The sequence below is a fragment of the Octodon degus genome, unplaced genomic scaffold (assembly GCF_000260255.1).
Source record: "Octodon degus isolate 3935 unplaced genomic scaffold, OctDeg1.0 scaffold00110, whole genome shotgun sequence".
NCBI classification, from domain to species: Eukaryota; Metazoa; Chordata; class Mammalia; order Rodentia; family Octodontidae; genus Octodon; species Octodon degus.
Window position 1 is genome coordinate 9,453,800 of NW_004524686.1, and position 7,333 is coordinate 9,461,132.

A 7,333-nucleotide genomic window follows, 5' to 3' on the forward strand; every position below is an offset into this window, starting at 1 on the left:
AAATGAATAAAAATATTGAAAATACTGTTCGTTGTAGGACCGTTCCCATACCATCTCACACTGGACATACATGGTTCAAGTCTGATTTATTTTTCTCAGCTCTTTCCTATCCAAGGAAAGTCTAAGTCCTCTTGATTTCAGATTGAAATACCATTTTCAGGGAAACTCATCGAAACATCTGGATTCTAATAGAAATAATACTCAAGCAGGGACAGCTTTGTTCCTTTGGGGACATTTAGTAATACCTGCAGAAATTTTCAGTTGTTCCAACTGGGTTGGGGTAGTACTAGCATCTAGTGTGTAGAAGTCAGGAAGTCTCTAAACTTTTTACAATTCCTGAATGAAAGGACAGGTGGATGAAAGTGTCAATGGATAAAATGAATGAATGAAAAATGAATCAATGAATAAATGCAAGCTGATTCAGGCAAACCTTTGAAGTGGCACATATGCTGGGCCTATGCTAAGCACTCAGAATATACCCCCTTGAACCTAGCCTTAGAAAGATTGCTTTAAGGGAAGGCACACCTTACTCAATGCCTTTTTCAGGCCAGGAGCTTCTGGCTTTAAGTAGCAAAGGCTCCTCCTTTGTTCAGACCTGCATTCCTCTGGCCTTTGGAGTGCTCTAAAAGCTCTCACTTTTTTAATTACTTGGGTTAGGGTTCCTTTGTCCTCTTGTTGAGTCACTCTTCCTCAGGGAATGGCCTCAAGGCTCTCATCTCCATAACACATCCTTGTGTGTCAAACATCACCCCAGCTCAGCAGCAGGACTCCAGAGTGGTTGCATTCCATTCCTCTGGCTCCCACCAGCTAGCTGAGAGGGCAAATCCAGTCTTATTGCCCCAGGGAAAGCTCTTTGCCTCCACCTTCTCTTAAGAGGTAGTAGGCACAGTATGCAACCTCTTTAACATACTTGATCCCTGGGTTTTAAAAACCTATGTTCAAAACAGTGGAGTCTGAAAATATCCTTTCTTGCAAGTAGTTAGTAAGGTCAGCAATTAAACAATAACCACATGAAAGTGGTTTCACAAAGGGAGCTAAAAGGCTGCTGTTTCCTTTCAAGCTCCTGCCCCACCCTTAGTTCTTAGGCCCTGAAGATTCTATAGGAAGATCTCCACATTTAGGGAGTCTATGTATCCAAATATTCAGTCATGGAGCCTTTTCAATATCTATAATTAACAATAGCTAAGGTTTATGAATGCTTATCATATGCCAGCACTGCGCTAAGCTCTTTCCGAAGGCCAGCCTACTGTGAATGCCATCCAAGAGTGATAGTCACAGGCTAATGAGATTCTCCTTCTATGAGCTATGCAAGTTTTTATTATCTTGGACTTTAAGGCTATGAAGCATGCCCTTAAAGGAAAAAGCTATTAATTCCCCTCCTCTAAGAAATGTTCCTGACTCTTTGATGTAATGGACATTTATTTAGTTGGGAAGTTTAAAATGTTTGCTTACCCATATACTCTTTCCCTGACAATTGCTTCTCGCTTAGAATCTCTGGTGAAAGAGGAACCCAGGCTTCCCAAGTGAGTCTGCCCATCCTGCCCTCAGTAAACTGAATGACCTAATTCAAGCTGGACCAAAGCAATCCTGTTCCTGGGAGTCTATAATGAAAATAATTGCAGCATTTGGTTGTGGCAAAGAGCTGGTTGAAGACAGTTATGATGTTTTATGTGCAAGGTGCTGGGTGAATTGAGAATAAAACTACGATGTGAGGGAGTGAATTGGAGATACAAAGGGAGATGGACTGTGTGACACCCACATAGTTTTAATTCCTGATGAGCTGCAGCTACCATGAGGTCTGGCTTACTTTGTTTACTTTCCTTGGGATCTATGACAATGCCCTATGTTATTTGTTTCCAACAAACTTACCTATATTTGATCTATTTTGGATGAGTGGTTCTTGCAACTGAAGTAGAATAGGTGAGAAGATACCAGGAAAACCATAATTAAAAACTGTGCTTCTAAGAGGACTGTAATTTCCAGGACCAAGGCAAGGCTAGCCAAAGTGAACATATCAGCAATCTCATGGTTAAATTTGGCCTCCTTTCCTTACAGAACCATGACACCAAAAATTCCTCAGAAATACTGCAAATTGATAAACTGTTTTTTTTTTTTTTTTTTTTTTTTTTGGAATGGACAAGAGCTCTTTTATTAGGGACCTGTCTGCTCTCTGTACATACAGGCAACTACTTCTTCATCTCCTCCTCCTTAGACTGGGTCTTGATGATCTCTTCCTTCTTGGCTTGCAGACGCTCCTCATGGCACTTGCACACTTCCTTGATCTTCTACCTGCGAGCCTCTGCCTAGTCAGCTTGGAGCTTTTTGTGGGCCTGTCTGCTTTCAGCTCAAGGATATGCTCCATGAGGATCTGCTTGTTCTTGAACACACTTCCCTTCACCTTCAGGTACAGGCTGTGGTACATGTGCCTGTAAATCATCTTAGATTCCCAGTATCACGGGAGCAGACTGCACAGGATCAGCATTCTGAGCATCCAGGTCGCCTTCTCCTGGATTGACCGTACCCGTCCAATAATCAATGCCCATGTGCCTGCCCTTCCGGTGAACCAAGGTGTTCTTCCAGCATCGGGCCCGAGAATGCACGGTCACAGACTTGCTGATGATCAGCCCATCTTTGATCAATTTCCCAATCTGCTGATGGGAATTGGCACTGTCGATTTCATTGGCCTCATTGGGATTCAACCAGACCTCCTTTTTACCACAACAGAGGACGCTGGAGGCCAGCCTCTTCTGAAGCCTGAGCATACTCATGGCTGTGGGCACCACAGCAAAAGGAAAGAACTTAAACTGGCTTTTCAATTGTTTGGAATAAATAAAGATACTGAAGGAATCATTAAGCAAGAGAGAACTAATAAGATTTGGAAAATTCTGTCTATGTATACTGTAAAAACTGGGAAAGCTTGTTCTGGAGATGGCATCAAAGGTGTAGCTAGACTTTCACTCTGTGAGGAGATTCTCTATGAAGCTATTTAGTCATCTCAGCAGAAACTGAAAATAGAGATGATATTGCACCAGCAGACACCAGCAATTTGTGAACATCAGTGGGTCAGTCCACTCATAAGTATGAAGTCCCCATTATCCAATCACTTGTCCAAGAGTCTCTTAATTCAATCAAATTGATAGTTCAGATTAAGTGATACAAACTCCTGTGTGGAAAACAACATGCCATAAACTTGTGGGTGACACTGGCGTACAGAGTAAAAAGTCACAGGCCCTGCTTAGGATCATAGTGATGTGGCCCCCAGAGGGCATGGTGGGCAAATTAGCCATTCAGGCTAACTATGTAATGACTCATAAAGCGCTGGCCACAGAGGTGAAGAATTGTAAGACAGCAACACCCAAATAAACTGATTGGTTACAATCAAGGCCTAACTACCACAGACCAAGAACAGATGGCCCAACTACCACAGCTGGAAGACAGCTGAAAATGGGTGGAAACCAGCACAAGAACCACATAAAAAGAGCCACTACAGAACTGTGAATTAGATACTGTTATGGTCTGTGTGTATTTGTTCCCCAAAGCCTCATGAAGTCATTGAGGTGCAGTTCTATATTGTGTGATTAATTCACAATCCAAGGTTGGGATTTTGAGTCTGAGTACTGCTGGGATTATGGGTTTAAGGGCTGCTGGGATTATGGGTGTGCGTGCTACACCCATTCTGGGAGGATAGCCTGAATGTAACATAAGACAGAGAGACAGATTTGTTCTCTGTTGCCTCTGTTGCCATTGCTGCTGCTACTCTTGCGTTTTGCTCTCTGCTCTTTGCTATTTCCATGAAAGATTGCCCTTTGCCCTGTGCCACTCTGCCTTGGAACCAGCTGAGTATGGACTGAAACCTCCATTAACTGAGAGCTAAATACACCTTTTATTTCTTATTTCTAGGTGTCAAGTATTTGTCCCAGCAATGAGAGAAGAGTATCTGAGACAGATGCCATCATCTTCAACAACTGAGTTAATCAGCTCAGCCCACAAGCCACATACTCAAGCCTCAAGGAACACAGGCTCTTCAGGACCTTCTTTGGATTAGTCTGCTTTCACAGCCTGCCTTGGGTTAGACCTGAACCTTTGTTCAGTAACTTAGACACAATTGTCTCATACTCATATGAATGACAGATTGCAACCTTATACATGGTCATGTGTGCCTTATAGAAAAAAATGTATAAATAATTGATGGATTTGAAAGACAATATCAATTATTGTATAATTTATTCACATCCCTTCCTCTGCTGTAAGTTGCTAATGATGAAGAGAGACAGCAAACCCTTCCACCCTCCACACAGAAGTGAACATATGAGAATATAAGATTAAGAAGGCCATCAACATCCCAAGGAGAGAGCCCTTATGACATACAGTCCTACTGATTCTAAACTTTTAGCCTTCATAACTGTAAAAAAAATAAACTTTAGTTATTTAAGCCACCTGTGTTGAAATATTCTATTATGGTAACCCAAGCTATCTAATAGAGATAGGTTGAATAGGCGATGCCACAGTATTTATGTTGTGTATAGGTAGTGGGCAGTTAGAAATATACTTGGAGTTCAAAAGAGAGATATAGCTGTGGGAGTCTTCTGATCATTGGAATATGGAGGTGGGTGACATAATTCAATCACAGACAAGTAAAATATGTAGAAAAAGAAAAAAGTGGCTCAGCTGTAATTTGAGGTGGGGGAATGGCACCTAAAATTGGATGGCTCAGTGAAGAAGATAGAGGTACTGACTTTGAAGGTACTGGTACTGGCATAAAAATAAAAGTGAGCTATAGCAGAAGCACAGGAGATGGTGAAGCGAGAATAGTTGATTCATAGCACCAAGGTGTTAGAAAAGCCATGTGAGAAGAGAATCAGCATCAGATTGTTAAACTTCATATTTACGGGGAAGAGGCATATGGTTGTTTATGAAAAGTTAACTTACGCTGGGTTGTGGTAGCTACTCAGACATTCTTTCAGTGAATGATTTTTTTCTGTTCTTTTGCTGAGCATGTAATCCACCCAAGGTCCAATAGTCTACTCTTTAAGAGACTGTGTCAGCTGCAAAGAATTACAACCCTCAAGGTCACTCAATCTGTTCATCAGCTTTCGGTTATTGTTACAAAATATGAGATGATCAAGTTAAAAATAAGAAAGGTTTACTTTGACTCACAGTTTTGGTGGGTTCAGCATGTGGTTGTTTCACACCACTGCTTTTGGATCTAAGACAAATCAATGTCTCATGGAAAAGGAAGCTGCTGGCCTCATGATGGCAAAGAAGCAACAAGAAAGAGAAAGAGAGCAGTGTCTCACAATAGCGTAATGGACTGGGATGGATTCTATAGCATGTGGGACTTTGGGGGATATTTGAGATCCAAACTATAGTACATCCTTTCTCATGGTGGCACACTTTTTTATGTATTTTATGGAAGGGTCTACAGGGTGCTCAGGGTCTCACTACTAGATCAGACTCTTAGTGATCCGCCTGCTTACAGCCTCCCAAGAGCTGGGATTACAGGAGCGCGACACCACACCCAGTCTCAATCACTGTCTGAGCACACCCTGGGTGCAGGGCTGGCATGGCAGGCCCAGGGATCAGCCCCCCCAGCCCCTGTGCCTGTTGTCAGGTGCTTTAATCCCCTGAGGTATTTGGCCGGCCCTAGCATGGCACACATTTAATGACTGGTATCTTTGTAAGTGCAATTGTCGCGCCATCTCAGTCTAATTCAGGGCAACTCTGAAGATCCCATGAGGTTGGTTGAGCAATCACTGGGTTTGCATTGCAGCTCGTCTTCACCCTATGTCTATTCTTGTTTCCACAGGTGTTAATCTCAAGGAACTCATTAGTAAGTAACCTGAATTTCAACTTTACCTCAGAATCTGCTTCTTAGAGAACCCAACCTGACACAGGTTGAACGAAAAATGAAGAGGATATAAATATAGAACGCTCTTCCAAGGCCTCAAAGAGTGAAAGCAAGATGGGCTATAACCTGATGGCAAGGATTTTGTCCTTTAATACTGTATACCATGCATCAAGTTGGACACACCTGATGTGGTTTTGCTTTGACTCTAGAATATCAGTATGAAGAAAAATTAGAAAACAAGATACTTAGTTCTTTTGATATTTTCCTTGAAATATTCAAATAAAAGCATGCGGCCTGAAAATATTTTATTAATATTGCCTTCTCCTTCTTCCCAGCCTCTCAACACACACACACACACACACACACACACACACACACACACACGGGGAGAGAGAGAGAGAGAGACCCCCACCCCTCTAACATCTTTTAGATGTCACTGATACCCTTTACTTCTACCCTCGTTATTGTCATACAGGAAAAGGGATCACACTGTTCCTCATAGCCAAAAAGGTTACAGAGAGAGGGAAAGAAAGAGGTAGATTAATGGCCAAAAGTACTCACAGTTACTAATAAAGAGGAACAATTCCATCCACTAGTGTCAAACCAACCATTCAACTTCAGACTTAAGTTACGTAAGCTTAGTTCTTCACTCAAGAACTAAGTTAACTGGAAGCAAATCATCTTGGCTGAGAGGTCTAGGAGAATTATGGTGTCAGTCCAGACAAGCTATCCCAGTCTCAGCAGCCCACCAATTTGTCAGACCCCAAGCAACCACTCTGGAGAAGATAGGGAAGAAAAGAATGCTTAATGAAGTGAGTTGTGATCACTGAAGAGGGAGCTTCCCAACTAAAGCCCCAAAACACAACTCAAGAGGTGCCCTATTTGATCCAGTGCTCTGCCTTGAAGTCAGTGGGGACTCTGTGCTTAAGTGCAAGAGATGTGCAGTGCAACAGGTGGGGAGTATGGCTGTCATGCTTATCTGGCACGAAAAGTGCGCAAAGCAGACCTTGGAGCACTTTCAGTGGTGCAAACACTAACTGCAATCTGCCAAAACCCAAAGTGAAGGACTCTGGAAAAGGACAGATTTAGAAGAAGGCACAGAGGAAAGAAAACAGGAAGTATTTTGTCAGACTTTGCACAGCACAAGAAAAAATGCTCATGCTTGGAAGCATACAAAGTGAATAACAAGGAAAAACAGACACCAAAAGCTGTAGGTATGGATGTATTTACAATTACATTAAAATAACTCCCTCAGAAATGCTAGGGGAGAAAGGACATACCACACACATTTTCCAAATGCTGCTTCAAAAAATGTCTCTGATTGTACATACTTTGTATTTGAAGGCTAAGAAGGTGCTAATCTAGAAAGTAACCACATACAACAATCAGAAATGAGATGGAAAAGAATCTATTAAAACTCAGGAAATGGAATTACAACCCCTAAAGCAATCTAAGTGGAGTTGACATTTCAAATCTGCACAACTG

General features: G+C 42.0%; 1 pseudogene; it reads right to left on the reverse strand.

Moving 5' to 3' along the window:
• Positions 1 to 2,186: 2,186 nt before the first annotated feature.
• LOC101572188 lies at positions 2,187 to 2,768 on the reverse strand (annotated as a pseudogene).
• Between the last annotated feature and the right edge of the window lie 4,565 nt (positions 2,769 to 7,333).